General features: G+C 36.9%; 1 long non-coding RNA gene across 2 annotated transcripts; it reads left to right on the top strand.

Moving 5' to 3' along the window:
• Positions 1–235: 235 nt before the first annotated feature.
• LOC127467204 (uncharacterized) lies at positions 236–23,024 on the top strand. 2 transcript variants are annotated; one of them, XR_007903003.1, is made up of 4 exons: positions 236–1,025; positions 12,063–12,255; positions 15,741–15,880; positions 22,119–23,024. It is a non-coding gene; the product is annotated as an uncharacterized LOC127467204 (long non-coding RNA). The 2 variants fall into 2 exon arrangements; XR_007903002.1 differs by lacking the exon at positions 236–1,025 and having other exon boundaries at positions 11,514–12,255.
• Positions 23,025–23,101: the final 77 nt, after the last annotated feature.

The raw sequence follows: 23,101 nt of genomic DNA, 5'->3' as shown, positions 1-23,101 counted from the left end.
TACTCTTTTTCTCTTTTTTCTTCTTTTACTCTTTTTCTTCTCCTGTGGGTAACTTAAAACCAATGAACTGTGTTTTACTAAAGCTGGTATATTGATTGTCTGTAGTGTGTGTTTTTGCGTCTCTGTACTGGGTGTTTTAGTAGATGCTTTTCTTCAGTTATATTACCTGCTATATGTAAAACCTTTCACCAAAATACCTTATTACTCTCATCTAATTAAAAGAAATTCTCTTAGAGATAGCATAGTAGCGTTTTCTCTGTATGTGAACACGAGGTAATAACAAACCAAAAGAATTTTTAAAAGTCTTAAATAAATGTAGCTGCTCTGAGCAGCTTGTAACTTAAAATCTGAGGTGTAACAAGTGTAAAAGAAATTCTGCACACAGTTACCACTACACACTCATTGGTACCGTAGCGGGTCAGCAGCAATAGCATATCCCTTTCTTCCTCTTTTTCTTACCCCTGTCCTCTCCCTCTCCTCTCCCTCTATTCTCCTCCCCTCTCCATTCCAATATTGGCAATGTGCACTGTTTTTATTGAAAGACAATGTCTACTGAAAAACAATGTCCACTGTTTTCATGGCTGAAAGACCATGATCCAGTTAAAATGGCCAGTTTTGAAGAAAACTAACCAAAAATCCCAACCAACCAAAAAGAATAGTTTTCTTTTGGATTAGTGAACAGTGCATCCAACAAGCACCCAGACTGCCACAAGGAAAGGCAGAGGACCAAGGCTCTCCGTTTTGTCGTCAGTGAGATATTAGATTAGCTCAACAGCTCATAGAAAAACAAGATTAGGTGCTTTCCTCCAGACCAGTGAAATCTTTGGCTTTTCATTTTGACAGGTAGCTTACTTTGTGGAACTAATTAAGCCTGACTGGTATTCTTACTGCAATTAGCAAGATGATCACTTTTTACTGAGGATATCTGCTAAACAGCTTCACAGCCTTCTCGCAATAAGGTCACTTTCTTCCATCAGAAAAGTAAGCTCTTCCACATTCACTAGAAGAAGCCTAGAGAATGTCAGGTATTGTAACAGAAAACTTTTATAATGTAATTTTCTTGCGACATAGAGAGTGAAGACTTGAATGGCTTGAATGTTTCTGTTTAAATACAGTTTAAGTACCCACATCACTTCAGCTAATTATCCAATGAAGACATAGCCATACCTAATCTATTTTAAATAATACTAGCATTAATATAGCAGTAAGTATAAATAGAAGTAATTAGCTTCATGATCCAGTTGCTTAAAACTGTTTTCTTTCAACTTTCCTGAACTATTTAACCCTTCCACTCCTCCTAAAGTAATCAAAGGAAAGTAAGCAGGCATGCAGAACGTGTGTCTTACCTTTTCCCTTTTACTAGTTTGTGGGATGGATTTACCATACAGAGAAAAAGTAGAGCATCCCACAAAGTGGTACACATTAAATGAATAATTTTTTTCATACAACCCTTCCCAGAAGCTTACAGTTACATCTGGGTATTTTTTTCAGAAGGGATGTAAAGGTACAATTGTATTTTAAAAGCAAGCATTTAATATGGGTTGCAAGCAGTCACAATATGACTTTGTCTTAGAGACCTATGGAAAAGTTAATATATCAGTTATAAAGAACTTGCCTGCTACAGCTGCAATTGTTTAAGAAGGAATTACTCCTCATCCACTAAACACCTCACATATTACCCTCATATGTGAAGCAGTCTTTGAGAGTTTAATTTATTCTAACTAACTACAGGAATCAACTTGTATGCCTTTATGGTTGTTGAATCTAATAGCTCAGACTTTTCTGATAGCTGATAAAGAGATTGAAGCATTTACATGTAGTGATTCAGATGGAAAGAATCACCTTCTAGAAGTGCCTCTCCTCCTCTTCAATGTCTGTATAGGAGTCCTGGGCTTTTTGGTTTTGCACTGCAGTGGAATTAGATGGAATAAATGTGGGTATGTTTCTGGGTTCATTCTTAGTTCAGTTCAGTATAAGTAAATTGAGTTTGCCTAAATGACTTGCGTTGCTTCCTTAAAACAATCTGGTTTATTTGGCCTGAAATGGGCCGGCAGTAGTCATGAATCCAGTTATCACATCTCAAGTGAGGAATGATAACTAACAGCAATGGAGCTGTCATCTGCTGAACAGCTCCAGCTGTTCTGTAAACCAGCATCTGGCTATATCCCAAAAAGTTAAAAAAACAATCAAGGCACATTCTAAGTTCTTCTTTTAATCAGTTATTTTGAGGCATCATTTTTATTAGATGTAATAACATATAACGTAAAAAGGTGTTACTTTTCTAAGATGTTTAATATTTAGTACATAAGCTTAAAAGTCTAAGAAATCAAAATTAAATATGCACAGTTTTGTGTAACTGGTTTGTACAGCTCTATGTATTTCTGTAAAAATAGACTACATCTTATGTTTAGAAATATTTTATTTGCAATATATTTCTTTGCAACAATTTATTTTAAAATAACTCCTTAGTAATTTCTCCAGTAATATTTTTTACCTAAATCTTCTGTAACAGTAACAAAAAAGAGGGGAACCCCCCCAAAGAACTCATGTTAATATTTGCTCAGACAGGCATGCGTAAAGTTTCTGGAGATTGTCCACTTTTGTGAGAAACATAATTGGTAGAAAGTTGACTCTCTAAATTGAAGATGTAAAGAAATCTAAAGATCAGAAGGAAAAATGCTGTTTGGTGGGAGAAATTTGGGTATTATATCTTTTAAACTGCACAGGAGGCCAGATCAGAGAACTGATATGCTGGGAAAGGTTGGGAAAGAGTGGTGTAAAATACACACCGATGAAATATAAACTGCATATCTCAGTGGGTCCTATGGCTCCTCTGTGGTTCCTATGAATGTCTAGGGAGCTCACTTGTGTTTCTGTATAAGGCAATAAGGATGAGAAAGGAGTAGTGTGTTCAACTCCAGGTCCCTCAGCATTCATCATTCAGCTCTGAGGTCCCCAACATAAGAATATAGACCATAGAGCAGCCTTCTAGTACCTAAAGGGGACCTAGAAGAGAGTAGAAGGAATTTTGACAAGGGCATGGAGAGATAGGACAAGGGAAGTGGCTTTACACTTAAAAAGAACAGATTTAGATTAGTTATGGAGAAAAAATTCTTCACTGTGAGGGTGGTGAGGCAGTGGAATAGGTTGCCCAGAGAAGTTGTGAATACCTAATCCCTGGCAGTGTTCAAGGCCAGGTTGGATGGGGCTTTGAACAACCTGGTCTAGTGAAAGTTGTCCCTGCACATGGCAAGGTGGTTGGAGCTAGATAATCTTTAAGGGCCCTTCCAATTCAAACTATTCTATGATGCTATGATTCTATGGAAGTTAAATAATTCCCAATTCAAACCCAGAATATCCCAGCTTCTACGTAGTGTTATCCTTCTGAAATACAATAGTGTTTTCAGTGGATGTCCTACTCTGCCCTTAGACCATCAACCTGGCATTTTTTTTACAAATGTCACTTGGAAATATGTTCCTCTTGTGACCTCACACTTAGCATTACAAGTGCCCCAGAAATCTTCTAACGTGAAGCAAGTGAGCTACTGCAAAGTCTAGAGAGGAGTGAGAGGAATGACATTTTAAGGGGCAACCAATTTTTTGCAACAAAGTCTAAAGGTGACAAAAGCATCTGGGCCAGAATTAAAGAACTTGCTTTGAGAAGTCCAGATGTATTTTTCTAGGATTTACAATTGATCAATGGTGGGTCAAGAGAAGAGAAAAAAGCCACTGAAATATCATCACCTAAATATTCATTGGAACACTTGCTGTTTCTTGGTATGATAATATATTGAATCAATTCATATGTAACCTTTCCCCAAAAAAGGCCATGCTCTTTAAAATCTAAAGCTGAATGTGCACTAAAAAAAGTTGTACTGCTTCACTATTTTCCTCTGAGAGATATGCCAAATCTGTAGGGGAAAAGAATCTGTTTCACCTAGATAATTATCTCCAGTTCTGGTGACACTGCATAAATGTACTGCAAGACATCAGTCCTTTGAAGATACTCAATACTTACACAAAACTAATACAAAGGCATGCTTTCCTCATTTGAAGAAGAAGAGAATATTAGAGCATATTCCAGATTTTTTTTTCAGAAGAACTGTCAATACACTATCAAGGACTACTAAAAACTGACTTTTAACTAGCATTTTTGCCTTTGGAGTTCATGATGTCAGTTTTTTTTGAGAACTACCAGGGCTTGGAAGGCTGACGAGACTGGAAAGTTCACTCATCAATTCCTTAATGTACGAGTAAGCTTTAGAAAAGCATAGGTAGGTTTACAAATAGGCTTTAGAAATAGCTGCGCTCTGCAATTCATTCAAATGTAAGCTGGTCTCTGTCCAGACAGGTCTCAGGACTGCCTACAGGTCATTGATGTTGTGACTGAGCATACTGTCCCCACCAGCAAGGTAGTAGGTATTAGCCCCAGAGCAGTATAATAGCTGGTGCAATGGCCACTCATTTATGGACTTTATGTTCTATTTCAGAATCAAACTTCTTTAGAATTGTTTTTCAATACTACAAGTAGCTGAGCCCATGTAATATTCTAGTTTCCTGTTTCACAAGCCTCATTTGAATGTCATCACTCTCCCAAATGAGAACAGCAATAACCTTGTTTCGCTTACCAGCCTGCCAAGCTAATGAAGAATGGAATATTCAGCAAAGTAAAAAATCCATAGCAGTATTACCCCAGATAATATGACTTCATGAGGACCTATTATATCTCACTATGGCCTCAATATGTTGTGAAATCCATACCTAATATATATGTACAATAAGAAATACAAGTGTGAGACTAATCTCATCTAAGTTTAACCATCAAAAACTTAATTACTAAGTTTAGTAAATTGATGCCTCTCCTTAGAGAATACAGAGAGAGAAGCACCACTATTGAAAACAACATGACCAAAACTATTTCCTACAAAACGTGCATTTAGATGTTCAAGAGAACCTGTAGATATTTGTAATTAGGAGAGACAAAAATCTTTCCTTTCATGTGGTCAAATATCATTCTAAAGAGGAGATAAGAAACTGTCAGTCTACAGCACTCATAACACTAGTTTAACAATATAAACAGCCTAAGGTGACTAACTTAGACTCAATGACATGCCTGACACAGTATGGCCTAAAAGTTCTTTCTTCAATGATTCCAGAATCATGGAATAATAGAATAGTTTGAATTTGAAGGTACCTTTAAAAGTCATCTCATTCTGGCAATGAGATCTTCTACTAAACAGGTTGTTCGAAGACCCATCCAGTCTGACCTTGAATGTGTCCAGGGTTGAAGCACCTACCACTTCTCAGGGCAACCTATCCCAGTGTTTCACTACCTTCACTGTAAAAAATTTCTTCCTTCTGTTGGTCTGAATCTACCTTCTTTTAGTTTAAAACCATTACTCCTTATTCTATTATAACAGACCCTGCTAAAAAGTCTGTTCCCATCTTTCTTATAAGCCTCCTTCAAGTACTGGAGGGTTGCAATAAGGCCTTCCCAGAGCCTTCTCTTCTCCAGGCTGAACAACCTCAACTCTCTCAGCTTTTCGTCACAGAAGAGATGTTCCAGTCTTCTGACCGTCTTTATCACCTTCCTCTGGACCTGCTGTAATAGTTTGATGTCTTTCCTGTACTGAAGACCCCAGATCTGGATGCAGTACTCCAGCTTGGGTCTCACTGGAGCAGAGGGAGAGAATGAATTCCCTCTATGTGCTGGCCATGCTTCTTTTGTTACAGCCCAGGATATAGTTGGCTTTCAGGGCTATGAGCGCATTTTGCTAGTTCATGTTCTGTTTTTCATCCACTAACACCCCCAAGTCCTTCTCAGAAGGACTGATCTCAACCCATTCATCTTACAGACTTTAATGATAGTAGGGATTTCCCTGACCCAGGCAGGACCTTGTTGAACCTCATGAAGTTCCCAGGGCCTACTTCTCAACCTTATCCAGGTCCCTCTAGATGGCATCCTGTCCCTCAGGCATGTCAACCACACCCCTCATAGAACACTTAAGATTGGAAAAGACCTCTAAGATCATCTAGTCCAACAGTTAACCTAGCCCCACTGTGTTCATCACTAAATCACGTCCGCAGGTGCCACATCCACACACCTTTTGAACACTTACAGGGATGGCAATTCCATAACTTCCCTGGTCAGCCTTTTCCAATGTCTGACTGTAGCAGTGATATAAACAAGACCCTCCTGGGATGATGGAAAATGGACAATCCTTTATTAATGGCTGAACAAGTTCTTATATTCGAAAAAGGAACCGTAACACAACGTGAGAGGGCAGCACAGTCCTATCCAATCACATTAAAGCTTCTTCCCAGGGCACTTCTAATTGGTCATCTTTTTGCAGCTTCCATCAGAACTTCAACTCCCAGTGTACACCATGACCATTACGCAACAAGCAACTTGCTTGTAACCCCACACCTTACCACCCTTTCAGTAAAGAATTTTTCCCTAAGATTTAATCTCCCTCAGCTTGGAGTCACCTGCAAATTTTCTGAGGGTGCACTCAGTCCCACTGTCTCTGTCACTGATGAAGATGTTAAACAATGGTGGCCCTAGTATGGACCTCTGAAGGACATCACTCATCACTGATTTTCATCTGGACGTTGAACTGTTGACCGTCTAAGTACAAACATCCAACCAATTCCTTGCCCACTAAACAGGCCATCAAATCCATACGTCAACAATCTAGAGAGAGGATGCTACAGGGGATTGTGACAAAGACCCTACAGAAGCCCAGATAAATGACATCCATAGCACTTCTCTTGTCCACTGATGTAGTCACTCCATTGTAGAAGACCATTAGGCTGGTCAAGCAGGACTTGCCTTTGATGAAGCCGCGCTGGCTGTCTTGAATCATCTGTCTGTCCTCCATGTGCTTTAGCATGGGTTCTAGGAGGATCTGTTCCATGATCTTCCCAGGCATGGGGTGAAGCCAACACGTCAGTAGTTCCCAGGGCCCTCCTTTCTACCCTTTATAAAAATGGGTATGTTTCCCTCTTTCCACTCAAAAGGGACTTCGTCTGACTGACATGACTTTTCAAATACAGCAGAGAGTTGCTTGGCAATTGCATCAGCCAATTCCCTTGGGGCTCTGAGATACAGCTCATTGGATCCCATAGACTTATGTAGGTTCAGGTTTGTCAGGTGTTGTCAAACTTTCTCGTATTTTTTGCCTTATGTTTTCAACCAGACCCGGATCTGGATGAGAAAGGGTGTCAACCCTGATCTTCTTTTACAGAGGGGGGTGACTCTGCTCCCCCAGTCCCTATCCTGCTGTCCATCCACTTGAGAGGTGTGGATAGAGAGGTTGCCAATGAAGGCTGAGGCAAAGAACAAAGAGTAATAGTGAATGGGGTAACATTAGACTGGTGGCCTGTCACTAGTGGACTTCTCTAGGGCTCCATCTTAGGCTCTGTGCTCTTGAACATCTTCATAAACTGCTAGGACACAGGACTGGAGGGGATACGAAGCAAATTTGCAGACGTCACAAAACTGGGAGGAGCTGTTGACTCCATTGAAGGCAGAGAGGCCCTGCAGAGAGACTTCGACAAATTAGAGAACTGGGAAATTATCAGCCATATGAAATTCAACAAGGGAAAGTGCCAGATCCTGCACCTGAAATGGAACAACCACAGATGTGTGTACAGAGTGGAGAATGAGATGCTGGAGAGTAGTGCCACAGAAAGGGACCTGGAGGTCCTGGTCAGTGGCAAGTTGAATATGAGTCAGCAGTGCCCTGGCAGCCAGGAGGGCCAACCGTGTCCTGGGGGGCATCAGGCAAAGCATCACCAGCCAGTCAAGGGCGGGGATTTTCCCACTCTGCTCTGCGTTGGTGCGGCCTCACCTTGAATATTGTGTGCAGTTTTGGGCACTACAGTATAAGAAAGACATTAAGCTGCTAGAGAGTATCCAAAAGAGGGCAAAGGAGATCATGAAGGGGCTTGAGGGGAAGCTGTATGAGGAGCAGCTGAGGTCACTTAGTCTGTTCATCCTGAAGAAGGGGAGACTGAGGGGAGACCTCATTGCAGTTACAACTTCCTCGTAAGGCGAAGAGAAGGGTCAGGCATTGACCTCTTCTCTGTGGTGACCAGTGACAGGACCCAAGGAAATGGCCTGAAGTTGTGTCAGGGGAGGTTTAGGTTGAATGTTAGGAAAAGGTTCTTCACCCAGGTGGCTGGGTGCTGGAACAGGCTAGGGAAGTGATCACAGCACCAAGCCTGACAGAGTTCAAGAAACATTTGGACAATACTCTCAGACACATAGTGTTACTGCTGGGGATAGTCCTGTGCAGATCTAGAAGCTGGACTCAATGATCTTTGTGGGTCCCTTCCAACTCAGTATATTTTGTGATTCTGTGAAAGAAGGTGTTTGGAACCTAAGCCTTCTCCTTGCCTGAGCAGCTGGAATTTTGCTTTCCCAAAATTCAGTGTCCTGACTTAACTCTTTAACTGACCCATATCCCTCAGGACTGCAAACTACACTAGTGTACAATCACCACAGTCCAGACTGCCTCCAATCTATGTCACCAATTAGCTCACTTGCACTGGTGATGAACAGGTTCACTATGGCATCCCCTTTGGTTAGAGGTGTCTATTACCTGTCTTCAGAAGTTACCCTCAATGCACTCCATGGGTCTCCTGATTTCCAACAGCTCTCTGCACTACAGAAGTTTTAAATGTTCCTCAGTCTGGACAAAATCATTCTGGAAATCTCATAGTTTTGCCTGCAATGTAAACTTTCAGACAGATCTTCTGTGGAACTTACAAATCACTTTGCCTTTTGCATTCTTTCATAATGTTGGTTTTCTGATGCTTGAGAAACTCATCTTTGTCAACTCTGTATTTGAAAAAGATTAATTAATTTTTAACAAAACAACACTCATTTTCCTCACTCTAAAATTCTTTTTAACCCTTACCAGATTTCTTTCTATGTTTCATGAGAAAAAAAATTGAGTCATCTAAGTTGTGAAGTTATCTTTACATCTCAAAATTTGTAATAGATCATTTACTACCTCCTGAAACATTCCCAGGGCATTCAAGACTCACGAAGGTATTCATTGGGTCTGAAACCTCTGTGGGTGTCTCAAAAGTAGTTCTTGCTTTATCTGCAAGTGTTAGTTTCATGTGGTGACATCCAAATGCTGAAACTAAACTACTGAAAGATTTTTCTCCTGACACTTTAATGAGTTAATCAGCTAAGTATGGAAATGGGTAGCTGCCTTCAATTGACTGAAGTTTTTCATAGTCAACAGAATCATTTACTTACCATTAGATTTATTTTTTTTTCAAATTGTGATTAAGATGTTCAAATAATATGCATATGGTTTATCTACACTGGCTTTCAGAATGTGATTAATTACCTTTTTACCATTGTCTTATGTAGTAAGAAGTTGTTCAATGGAAACACTCTGGGACCACATTCCAGCCTTACATCCAGCAATAATTTTCTTAGTCTTATTTTTGGGGAACAGCATAGTAATCAAGGGCTAAATCAATGGCCCTGATGTCTGCGTTTTGCTACACATAGGTGTTTTTTTCTAATACTGCTTTCAAATACCTAACAGATGAGAATCTTAAAGACATTTATAATGTTGGACATTACTCTATGATCTTATTTCTAATTACTCATTTGCCCTATGTATTCATAATGATGGCTCTTACCCAGAATTCTAGTTTTAGTCTAGGTTGAAATAGAAGTCCAAAATAGAATTTCTGTCTTCAAACAATTTGGAAAGTTCATTTTGACTGTGCCTTTCCTAGACATTATGCTTAGCTGAAAGAAGAGTAATTCGTTACATTCACATAGTAGCTATAGGAGATATCTTTATCGCTGCAAGAATCTAAATTTCCTCATACCCATTCGCTAGCAGTATCTGAATATTTTTCAAGATTGTCTATTTCCTTATCGTAACACAGGTTTTAAAAATATTTTTCAATTAAATTCTCTCTCAACATAACATAAAAAATATAATTTAGCATAAGAAATAGCCATTAATATGCAAAAGTCCCATATTCTGCATGAGATGGATTTTTTCTGTTGTCTATACTACCTGGGTGATGATGAACAGTAGCCTATATATACTATATATACTGGAGAAAATGCTTTCTTTCTGTCAGCACAGCTTATTATTTATAGGGCAAAGTTTGTTCACAACATGAGTTCAGTGTCACTAGGCTTTTCCAGTGTCAGTATCCTCAAGTATGTAAATGATACTGAGAATTTCTCTTAATTATCAATTGTATTAGTAACTTCTAATTTCTTTCTGACTTCTGGCTTTCATATGGCTTAGAAATTGGCTCTTCAACAGCCTTTGCCTCCACTGCATTTGCAAATGCCATCTGACTTAGGCTAGTTTAGGCACTGAAAGTGGTCTAGCCACAGCAGTGTAGGACTCCACAGGCTAATTTCTTTTTTTTATCTTCTCACCAAGAAGCTTGTTTACAGCTAGTCGGTGTATGTCTTTATTGTGTCTCAACATAAATACTATTTGGCCTATTCCTTTAAAAATCTATTATGACAAAAGGCAATGACACTAAGGACTGTGGAATTAGTGTTACCATGAAATAGAGAATAAAACTGAAAATATAACTTTGAGGATACTACTGTTTATCTTATTCCAGTAAATTTAGACAGGTAAGTTTCTTGTTAGAAGAAAGCAATTCTTAGTGTGTCTCTGGTGTTTTCATATCATGTGTGGCTTGCCTGGAAGGGACAGAATGAAATGCAAGTGCTTCTTTTATTTACTTTGTCTTAGGGAAAATCAGAGACCTGATTAAAGAGGAGTAAGAGAAGGAAAGTCTCTCTGGGCTCTGTTCTGCGACATAACATCTCAGTGGTTGCTGGAATCACAAGCTCTTTGGGTCTTTCACACTGGTAGTTATAAATCTTCTTCTTTAGACCCAGGAGCCTAGTGTAAAATCCAAGGAGTTTAGAAATGTTACCTTAATGCTATTCTCTCAACCGTGCTGAGAGGAAAATGAACTTGCTTACCCTGTTTATTGCAAGCCATATTCTGAAGCCTTCATTTACCTCTGGCAGTCATGTAATTGAGCCAATTTCTGTGATTGTTCATTATTTAGCCCTACATTCAGAGCTGGTGAGAGACAGAATTTAAAATATATCAGATGCTCAACAGCCATAAAATACTCCATTAAAAAAAAATCCTAGTCCATGCTAAAAGTTTTGATGTTGAGTCTAACACTTGTAGTTCAGACTGACTGAAGCACATAGAAAGGAAAATAAAGTGTAAGTTATCCCTATTTCACATAGAAAACATTTGCTTTTTATAACGAAAATAATAGTGTGGAGGAGCATGCTAATTTTATCCTGTTGTAATCACATTACATATGTAGTAGGAAGGATGTTTATGCAATGGAATGGCTGTGTATTCATCCTTAAATATATTGCAGCTCAAAGTATCCATACATGGAATAGATCCTTCCCCAGGAACTGGAGTCTCATCTGTGGCTGCGCAAAACCTTAGCTTTATACACCAGAATTTTCTAACTGCCTAAGAAGGGGGATAAAAAAAAAAGAAGTGGTTTGCCTACTGAGAGATTCATCCCTTCTTGATATGTTGGATAATAGGTGGTGTTAATTTAATTGAATGTTGTAAAATACTTAATCTCAAATAGATTTTTACTAGAACAATAGTATAAAAATCTGTGTCTTTCTAAGAAATTACCTTCATAGATACCCTTGATTCTTTTTGGAAAAACATTTTGTTCTGCTGTGGTGGTTCCAAACCAGTGGGGAATTTAACTCCAAACAAACTGCTCCCCTTCCTCTCACTCCCTCCAGTGAGAGAGGGACAAAGGTAGACACTATGGGTTGAGATAACTATTTATTGAAAACAAACAGCAATGGAATAAGAAAGGCACAGTAACAGGAGCAATATTTATAACAAAAGTTTACAAAAAAGAGGGTGGTTTACACCACCTTGACTCAGTTCTGTGTGACTGCCTAGTCAAAGCAAGATGACAGACATTCCACAGCTAGCAGTGACATACAGTTGTTCCCAAGATAAAGAAAAGATGGTGGACGCTCTCCACAGCTAGTGCCACGTGGTGTCCTGAAACAAAGACAAGATGGAAGACACTCTGCAGCTGGCGTTCCCCATCCCCTAGCCGAAGACAGCAAAAAACAGTGACAAACAAACCCCCCAAAAGCTGGATCATCTGCATTGAGCTGTACTGCCCTGCTCTGCTTGGGTTCGATTCCATGCTGCACCACCCAGCTTTGCTCAGGTTTGACTTTGTTCCACACTGCCTGCTCCCCTCAGCTGTGTTCTCTGCTTTGGAGTCACCTTCACAACTCTGCCTGCTCCATTCCTGGACCACACTGCTCAGCTTGCTCTTGGCTCAGCTCGACAGTATTTGATGGCATCAGCTAGATCTTTGAGGATTCTTAGATGAATCCCATCAGGTTACTTACATAGGTTTGTAAGTATCCAGCTGAAGTAGCAGATCCTGCACAATTTCAGCGTTGACAGGGAGTCAATCGTTCTTGCAGTCACAGTCCTCTAGCTCAGGGCACTGAGACTTGACAGTAATTGGCTGGGCTTGGCTGGGCTCAGCTCACTGCCGCTTCACTTCCCACAGCTGCTTCAAGCACCAGTGCTGTGGCATGCGCACTCTGATGGGCTCAGCTGTGTTCACTGCTTGGAGTTGTGTTCTTCCCTAGGGGTGGGAAGGGACAGACAGCAGTGGTAGAGGGACAGAGGCCTCAGCCCTGGTCTCCAGCTACTTTCACAAGGAAGAAATGGAACAAAATGGTGCACTTCCAGTGTACATTCACCTTTTTCTTTCCTCCAAAACCATGCCCCCCATGATGATGTGGGTGTATAGAATAGAAGCTAGTCATGCCCACATGGCTCTAGGCTCCTCCTCCCTGCAACTAGGACATCTGTTTAATCTGCTAAAGAAGCTAATATGTTTCTAATATCCTAAAATTTAACTTTCAATCAAAGAATATGCAGAAGTTTATTTTTAGTGTGATCTTTTTAACTTGGATATCACCAGGGTAAAAATGGTTGCCAACCTACTAAGACATAAAATTTTGTTTCTCATTTTGTCCTTCAAAAATTTGTAATCCAGTTTGACTACAGTATAGATGGCAGGAAACATTCTATTTCCTCAAATTTCTCCCTAATCTAAGGGGAAAAATTGGTAAGAAATTCCAAGTAGTCATACTAAAAGACAGAAAGATACTAACATTACAATCTCTGTTGTTAACCTCCACGTTCATACAGATTCTATTGCTAGGATAAGAAAATGATAACATTGGTCTTCTGATAATGATCAAGTAACAAGATCTAGTCTGATGTTCATAAGTACTGATAACTAGCATTATGCTTTTTTCCTTTTTATCCTTTAATATTTTTTTTCGTGCATAATAAGAATGTACATGTTTCAGAAAAGTTTAATTTTAGTTTAAGGAACTGAGGCAGAACAGCTGACTCATCAGTGACTGTAATAATTTGTTTCTGCAATAATAGGGTCAAAATAAAAGATGTCACTGAAGCAGCTTTCTTGTTCATTCATGGTAGTCGTCAGCTTAATAATGATAATGATAATAGTAAAGGCAGATTGAGGGTAGTTCATTAAGTAGCTACAGCTTCAGAGTCAGCATCAGAATGTGAATCCTGTGCTCATGAAAGCTCCTACATAAAGGTGCTATAAACTGGTGGCTGTATACACAACATATTACCATGAAGAACCATGTAGCCATGAAGCGGCATTATTCTCTCAGGCTTCTATACTAAATGAAGAGAACTTTCTGCAATGTGTGAAATAACATTTGTGAGTAGGCACCAGTCCTGTTCATGAGTACAATACTTAAATCCCACTGAAATGATTTTTGTTCAGAGGATAAAATTTATCAACAGTAAATGACTGGAAACTAAATTTTCTAGTATCTTGCTCTTTTATGCAGCATTTTCAATGTGTATAGACATTCATGAGTCAGAATGATTTAGCCATTCAGATTGGTAGCAGTTTATGTGCTATTTGCAAGAAAGTAGATGATTGTGACAATGTGCAAAGCTTCAAAATACCTTGCCCAGATGTATTACCTCTATCTCTTTTTCACTATATTCACTCTTACGTCAGGTATTTCAGTCGTTAGAAGGTTCCATTTCAATAAGGTATCTGAAAATCCCATGTTATGTTCTATGAAATTTTCATGAGTTAGAGCTCTGTGCCTAGCAAGAAACTTATATAATTGCAATCTATGTCACCAATAAGATGTTATTATAATAAGATCAAAAATATTAATTAATCTTATTTTCATCCCATTTTTATTTTGCTATATTGTCCCAGTAATAGAACACAAAGGTAGAACCATTACTTATTTTCAAGAAAGACTTATGAAATACATATGCAGTAGAGAAACTAACTTTTTTTAGGAGAAAAATTCATAATCAAATCAAATTCCTCCTCATTTATAATTTACAACTACTAAATGGCTAGTTACCTTTAAAAAATAGAAGGAAAAAATTAAACCCATTTTGAATGTATGATATACTGTTGTTGCATTTAAACAGGGGAAGACATAAACAATTGTAACAGAGAAAAAGAACACCAACAATGAGATTTCAAAGTATATTTAGAAATGACATATAGTAATAAAACAAAGAAAGTTTATGTTTTACATTTTTTTCTCAATTTCAATATTAGTGATGTGTGGAAAACATTTCTTCTGCATATGCATGATAATTTTTTCTCAAGGTTAAAATCCATTTCTGGGTACTTCTACAGTGGAAATAAAAACATCCAAATGGGGAATGAAGTGACCAAAGAAATACGTAATCTTTGAATTTCCTCCTGATTTGAACTGGAACTCATGATAGCTGTCATGGGCATTCTTATTCAAAGAATGAGAATGCCACGTCAATGAAGACTGAGAGTTATGTAGGAAAATTAAATTTAAATGAAATAAGTGTATCTAATTTTATCTTTGTTATATAGCACATGAAATACAGTGGCCTGATGCCTCTATCAGAAAAATTCAGAGTATAGACTACTAATCAATACTGTCCACTCTAAGTACATTTCTGGAGAACAAAACACAAATCCCAAGATAGTTCTAATGTCAACTGAAGATGAAACAGAATAACTTCTTGTATTGGGTCTGGCTGAGGTGGAGTTCATTTCCTCACGGTAGCTCTCACAGTGCTGTGCTTTGCACTAGCAGCTAGAAGGGTGCTGATAACACACTGGTGTTTTGGCTACTGCTGAGCACAGCACCAACACTGTAACATTCCTTCCTTAGTTGAGGGCAAGATCCTGGGAGGGGATACAAGAAGACCAGCTGACCCAAACTGACCAAAGGGATATTCCAGACCATATGACATCAGCTCAGATATAAAAGCTAAGGAAGGAGCAGGAGGGCAGGCATTCATTGTCTAATGGCTGTCTGCTGAGAAACCATCAGGCGTTCCTGCTTCTCGGGAGTGGCCGACCACCTCTGCTCATGGGAAGTGAGAATAAAACCTGCTATCCTTTGCTTCTGTGCGTGCAACTTTCACTCTGCTTTTTTGCTTTAAATAAACTGTCTTAACCCACGAGTTGTTGGGTTTTTTTTCCCTTTTCCACCTTGCTCTCTCCCCTGTCCCTCTGGGAAGGGGAGTGATGGAGCAGCTGGGTGGGCACCTGGCATCCAGCCAAGGTCAACCCACCACACTTCTGTTAAGTGCAGGATCCAAAACTAATTTTTTAAATGTCATTTGCAGAAGGAAAATGTGTCAGTTCTACAATTGGACAAGGTCCTACCTTATTATCATGGATCTGTGAACAACTGTTTTAGACTCAAGAAGCCATTCTTTTTTAGGACTGCAGAAGTCAGACTCAAGTTTTGCCAAAAACTTGGTAGGTGAGTACTTACACAATTAAGTAAAGATAAATTTAGAAAAGACAAAAAAACTTGATAATTTTACAACCCCACAAAGGTGTTATTTGTGAGTTTCCTATATATATAAAAATTCCTATAAAGACAGACTTCACTACATATTAGATGCTTTCAAGTAGATTTTAATTTTTTTCTGCTGCATGAATGTTCTATCTTTTGTATCCTATAGCAAGTGAATAATTGCTCATTAATAACAGGCTAGAAGAACAAAATGTAATTGAGAAGTCCTCTTGTTATGCAGTGTCTAAAAATTATATTTAACATAGAAATTGTTCTGCTGGCAGCTAAAAAGAGACATTAGCTGCCTGAAAGCTCTAATCATGAGAGGAGACCAGCTGAGTACTGTATAAGCAGGAAAAAAAGATGGACTCTGACAATAAAACTTCAAATATAAATTTAAGATGAGAAACAGAAAAAAAAACAATTGAAAGATAGGAAGTCTTAAGGAAAAAAAAAAAAGAAAAAAGACAGAGACAATAAGTGTTCTTGTGAAGAAATCTTGAAGAGGTCTTGATACAGGAGGAATATGTCTTGCCTACAGTTAGTCACAAGAGTATACCCTTTCTATCAAAAAATGTGAACTAAACACAGCAGGTGGTCCATATTAAGGAAAGCTTCATATGTAAGTAGACCTAAACCTTCCTTGAATATACTAGTTAGAGGCATAAGTAAAAGATATGATTCAAAAGACTGATACATAAGCAGTTATAACACATATGTGGGCTAAAGAATTTGTAATTATCATCAACTTTTGTTTAAGCTTTCATTACTTTAGCACACCATAAGCTAAAGCTAATAGAAAAATTATTCGTATGAATGAAATATCATAGTAACACCATTGCAATTTACTGATGTTAAGTTTTAATAGTAATAATATAAACCTAGTGAATTACCAACAGAAATAATTGAAAATAAACTTAAAAACAAGAGAGGTACAAGGCTAAATAATTTGAAATTATTCTACTTTTAACAAGAATGAGGCCAAGAGAACATTCAAATAACAAAGCATAAATTAAGACTTTCCTTATAACAAGAATGTAAACTCTCATTATTTTCATTTTGAGATTCTTGTCACCTTCACTGTGAAAAGAAAGCCTAGGAAAGCATCTTTCAATGACCCATGCTGTGTTTTTTTGCATGTCTTCCACAGAAGTACAAGGAAAGAAGAATGCCCATAATGTTTATTTGCACTTGTTTTTCTTTTCGTCTTTTTTTTTTTTTCCAGCCTATCAATATTTTATTTTTGTTTGGAACAAACAATGATATTGATATCTTCTAAAAAGGATGTTCTGGGACTGTCATGAAGATTTTTCAATCTAATTTCAGAATTTAATATATGTTAGGTCTACTTTCCCATACTGAAATCTAAATTGGAAACTAAACTAATATAGATACATCAAAAAAATATTCAATTAACAATATAGATTGACAACAGAAAATGAACAATTAACTTGAAGGAAGATAATCCAGTAATTTAAGAGTTATGGAAAGTTCATATCTGAAACAACATTCATCAGCAAATTAAGCACAACAGCAAAAACTTTGCTAGCAAGTGATGAAGGCTACAATTTTCAGTTTGTAACTGCTGTAAGTATTTAAGCCACATATGGTTCATTTATTTGATTTTGGGGCAGAAATTGTATTAAGTTCTGATCTGGGAATCCTGTTATTCTAATGCTGTTTTTAAAATGCAGTTATTCTTCCCAAGAATGCCAAGGCAGGGGAAGATTTAAAAATAAGGTTTATTTCAGATGCATGGACCACTTTTTTTATGTCTTCTTTCTCTCCTCCCTCACTATCTCTGGCCCAAGGAGACATTGTACATGTTTGCAAACATATTATCTCTGTGCATAACAGAGACCAAGGCTGAAAACTTCTCTTGCTATGCAGAGTGAGGGGGAAAGCACTGAAACTGCTTTTGAGAAAGAGCCATCACCTTGGGCAGAAAGCCTTCCTAGCAAATTGAGTTCTAACCTCCCATTACAAATTCTTCCAGAAATGTATCTATTCCTACATGTTGAATGCTAGATACTGCAGTTGTCAACGAGATGCTAATTGGGTTCTTTTTTTGGCTCATATAAATCTTAACCATATGTGAACATAATAGGGAAAGTGGATAGGCTTCACATAGGAAAAGATTGGCATACCTCCTGTATACTTATGCAATGAATTTGGCCATATGAAAAGTCAACACAGAAGACACCATGGGGTTTGCATTTTACAACACAAGATCTGTTTCTGCTAAGATATTTCCAGTTAAAAATATAATCCATAAGACTCATGCATTTATGACATGTAGAACTAATTGGAACTAAGAAGAGATTCAGGCAGGTAAGTTCTCAAAAGAAAGATAAACTAAAAAATAGAAATAAGCACATCTGTTCTCTTTCACTACTATAATAATCTTAATTTATAGGGCGTTTTTTAAACAGAGATAATTCCTTCTTGAATTCCAGACATTTGTCCTAGACAGAGTTGCTATCAACAGAAGGGAAAGAGAGAGAGGAGGAAAGTGGGTTTAATTAGCATTGTCTAGTCTTTGTGTAGTAGTCTCCATTGAGAAGGTTTGTCTCTACCGCAACTAGTTTAGGCCAGAACTTCTAATGATATAACTACGTTCAGTTTTACTTTACTTATTCCTTATTACATGATGCACAAAAATAAAATTACAAAATAATGTACATCACATTGGAACATACTGACTGTTTTTTCTAGGCTCGTTCCAGACCCATTTTTAAATATCATTATTGCCAAGATTCATTAGCAATAATGATATCAAAGCTGGATTACCATATTTCTACTTCATATTTTCATAATTGTAGAAATGTTAAAATTTATATAATGAAGACTTTTTGTAGAAGTTCACATTTTTACTATGGATGTAAATTTCTCTCTTATCTTCCAATAGGATTTACTTCATCTAACACTTGTCATGTAGTGTATAGATATCCACACTGGACGTAGTTATTGAGGTTATTTTTGTAATCGTCACAGAGAAACATGTTCCTGTAATGCAATTCATTCCATCGTGAGAGAAAATAAGTACCTGTTTCTCTTCATTAAAGGTCTTCATGTGGCTAACAGAGATGCAGAATATGTAAAAATGGTATGAATTCTATATATACTTTTTCATCTGGACATGCCCAGGCTAGAGTGGAAGATTAGACTTATTGTATTTCTTACAGCACGTGCAGAGCAGCTGAGATCCTAGGTGTGTTGCTGACAGGTTGGAAACAAAACAGCTGTACTGAAAATTTTATTTTTCTCTGACAGAAAAGTGAAATTAAATTTGCTTCATATATTTGATATTAGGGAAATAATTTAGTGTTCAGATAATATTTTAAAACATTTCAATAAATACCAGTTTTGCATCCTAAAATTAAGAATATTTCCTTGGTGCTAGCAACCCTTATAATTTTTATTTGGGTAAGAATAAGGGACCTGGTTCCATGAAGAGAAATACATATATTACTATATGTCAACTTTTAGCAGCCTTATTTTCTAGACACTATTTATAGCACCTGATAAACAGCATAAATAAACAGTAAATATTTCCAACCAGGAGAGAAAGATGAGGAAAAATAAAATGTTTATAAAGTGTTTTAAGTCAGATGAAGTAACATTCTTGCAGGCTTGAGTGCATTTCCATCATGGTATTCATTTATTTGAATGTTAATGCATAAATATATAAAACTAAAAAGCTTTAGGCATCCTGAGTATGCTTAAACAAACCAAATCAAAACAAACAGTATAGCTTACACTAAGTTTAATATATGAGTTGAAAGTGTTGTGAAATATAGAAATCAAATCTCCTTGCTTGGGGTAATGCAGATTTCTTTTCCATTGGCTTATATGGGTAGCGGTTGGAATCTAACTTAGATTGAGGAATATACCTTAGAAAGTCGTCTTTAATGTTATTTTATGAAATACTGTCAGTTTTCTCCTTTAAAGGTTACTGACGAAGTATTATTTTCCATTATGGTGAAACACAATACTCGTCTGTATTTTGACTTTTTCAAGTTTATTGCATAGATCCAGAATGATCCATTTACTGTATATTTATATATAATTTAGTCATATTCTGAAAAAAAAAAAAGAACAAAGGCTGAGAAAATGTGCAACTGCTCACTGTAATTTTTTCAATTTATATTTTTTTTCCCCTTTTATGGTGACAAGTCAATATGCAGAAATAGGACTGATATAGCATATATATTTTTTACTACTCCTACTGCATACAGTAGTCTACAAAAATTTTTATTCCAAACTTTGGCCCTGGAAGTGTAAATACCTATGAAAAAATAAGAAAACCTAAAATATGGTTATATCACTTGGGATTTTTGATTCAAAAATGTGCTTCTTCTAATAGACCAACATTTTCTCTGAGCTTCTTTTCCTTTCTCTGCTTCCTCTTGCTGTGATGAATGTGTTCAGCCAGCCTGTCACCTATTTACTTATGCACCGCCTCTTTGTAAGAATGCCCTGATGCTGTTTCAGTGAGCAGGCTTGAAAATAATTAATTGCAAACATCAGAACAGATGAAGTAAAACATCTAATTAAGTCTCTGAAATATCAAAGAATAAGTGTCTGGCTGTCGTAGGAGATTGTTTCAGAGGTTAATAATCAACCCAACAGTGCCAGGGATAGTTTTTCAACACTAAAGCCAACTGACTTTGGATGGACATGCCAAACTTTTGAAATCTCTTATTGCTTCCAAAACAGACAACAAGACAGAGAGGTGGAACAGTCACATCCCTTTCTGTGCACGCAATGCAGCCATTCGGTGAATAATATGGGAGAGGATGAAGTGGCCTAAGCCAAAACAATACCTAACACATAAATGGTAGAGAGATGATCAACTATTCTACATCACAAGTGTTTGTGACTTAATTTGCTAAGACCTATCTAGTTACTCAGAGAAGCCCAGATGACAGTGCCTCTGGAGTAATCAAAAAAAAAAAAGAAAAAGAAAAAGAAAAATCTTATTACATTTACTATTGATTATGTAAGAAGCTCTGGTGATTCAGTGCTTCCATATGTCAAACTAAAGAGCTGCTGATAGGAAAAATATAAGGAGATGTTGTATCTAAACAGGTTGCTTGGTTTTGTGTTTACAGAATCTAAAACTCTTATGCTGGAGCAAAGTAGTCCTGTTGTCCACCTTGCTGCAGTGCAGCACAGTGTAAATAAAACAGAATGTTTTATTTTATAATATAAATATATGCATATGATTTATATATATTTATAATATGAATATAAATATAAAAGTAAAATGAATTATTTATGAGCTCAGTGACAGCATAATCAAGAGAAAAGAAAATTTGATAGCTGTCAGAAAATATTAGAGACAGATTTTCCTGGAGTATTTTTTCTTTCGGTTTTTGGTTTTTAGTTTTTGGGTTTCTTTTTACTTATCAGCTTTCTATTAAAAAAAGCGTGATTTAGATGACCTTTCAGAATCTACAAAAATGTGCCAGTTTTATCAAAATTTTCTGACAGAACTTCAGTGTGGAAAGAGTGTAAATATGTAGGTTTCATTGGGAAAAGGAAACATTTTGATAACAATGTTTTGGTTTTCTCTTTACAGTGAAAGGAAAATAGTAAAAGAAATATTTATGCATTTGACATAAAAGAGAAGAATGACTAAGCAAATATGCAAATTTTTTTGCATTTGAGGAAAAATGAGGAAATTATGTGAAGTGAAAAGAAGTGAATAAGTTATAAAAAAAAGATGTGATAAGAGTGCAAAATAGAGGACATGAACATTCATGCTCACAGACTGTTTTAGGTCTTATCTGTAAGGGAACATCAATCAGATTTTCCCATGTGTGAGAAAATACGCATGTAAAAACTCATTGTAGATTTTTTTTTTGTTTGCTGTATTGAGTTTTCAATGCAGTCATATGTCAAAATGTTTGGGCATCATTAGTACCTATCTGAATGTATTTTAATACTGAACTACAAATACCTAAGTGAAAATTTAGTTTTACTTAGATCTACTTGACAAGAACTGAGCATATGTGCTCCTAAAGGTCTGTAAACAGCTGTTCGTATTTACTAAACTTGAAAATTTGTCCTATGACAATTTTTTATATGATTCACAGTTTGTAACTGTAAATTATAACAATTTAAATGATTATGCCTTTTGGTGGCAATTTGCTGATTTTCAAACAAATAGGTATATTCTGGTTTCTCTTCTCTACAGGTGTGTTTTACATCTCACCATTCAAATCAAACATCGCAGCAAACAGAAGCCATTCTATGGAGAGGCAACCAAAGACTAGCTGTATAAATCCTACTTTCGGGGAATATCATTAGAAGGCAGCACACTTCCACGCTACTCTTTTGTAGAGAACACACAAACTGTTGAAACCATTCTTTTAATTCCACTGGTCATCTCTCGAAGTCCTCACACTTCTTTCAAGATGAAAAATGTCTCATCTTTATGATGTTCATTCCCTTTAGAATGCGGCTACACAAATACCACACTTACTAAGAAGTTAGAGAAGCAAAAGGAATGGGTAAGAAATAACTGAGTACATTCATCAACAAAAACTTTGACAAGCACAATAGTTGTGGTAATAAGTGAAGTCTTAATAAATAGACGTATATTACGATATAATGATGATATAAAATATTTTTATATGGGTGTATACATATATTTTACTAAAGACACAGAATATGAATTTTTTTTGTTATATCAGACATTAAACTACTTGATCATCGGACTGACAGATACTGAAATCCATTTGCACAGAGCTGTTCCTCCTGAGATACTTTGTATGTTGAATTAGGAATTTGTGTCTGAATTCCAGGTGAATTACAAACAGGTGTTATTTTGATGTTTTGAAACAAGATTCCACCATTTACTCTAATATTTGCATTTAAGTCTTCAGTCTTTAAACAGGCGCTTCAGTGTATTGACTTGTACTTTATATCCAAACCAATAAAATATATCTTTCATCCCATTACCTTTTGTGTGTTTAGAGTTAAGTTTGGATCTGGTCTTCATTCACTTCATTTTTAATTGTGTAATTTTAATTTAGCTATGATTAAAATATCTGATTGCCTGCTTTTCAAAATATGTGATGTCTGTGAAATCTAGAAACAAAAGTTCAGTTAAGTTAAATGTTGAAGTTCATATCCTGGGAGTAAAGAAAGGACATCACTGAAGAATTACTAGCCTTT

This window comes from Manacus candei, unplaced genomic scaffold (assembly GCF_025592945.1).
Source record: "Manacus candei isolate 608988 ecotype Guabito, Panama unplaced genomic scaffold, ASM2559294v1 h1tg000014l, whole genome shotgun sequence".
Lineage (NCBI taxonomy): Eukaryota > Metazoa > Chordata > Aves > Passeriformes > Pipridae > Manacus > Manacus candei.
The sequence above is the reverse complement of the archived record's forward strand: the minus strand, read 5'-3'. Positions and strand labels throughout refer to the sequence as shown.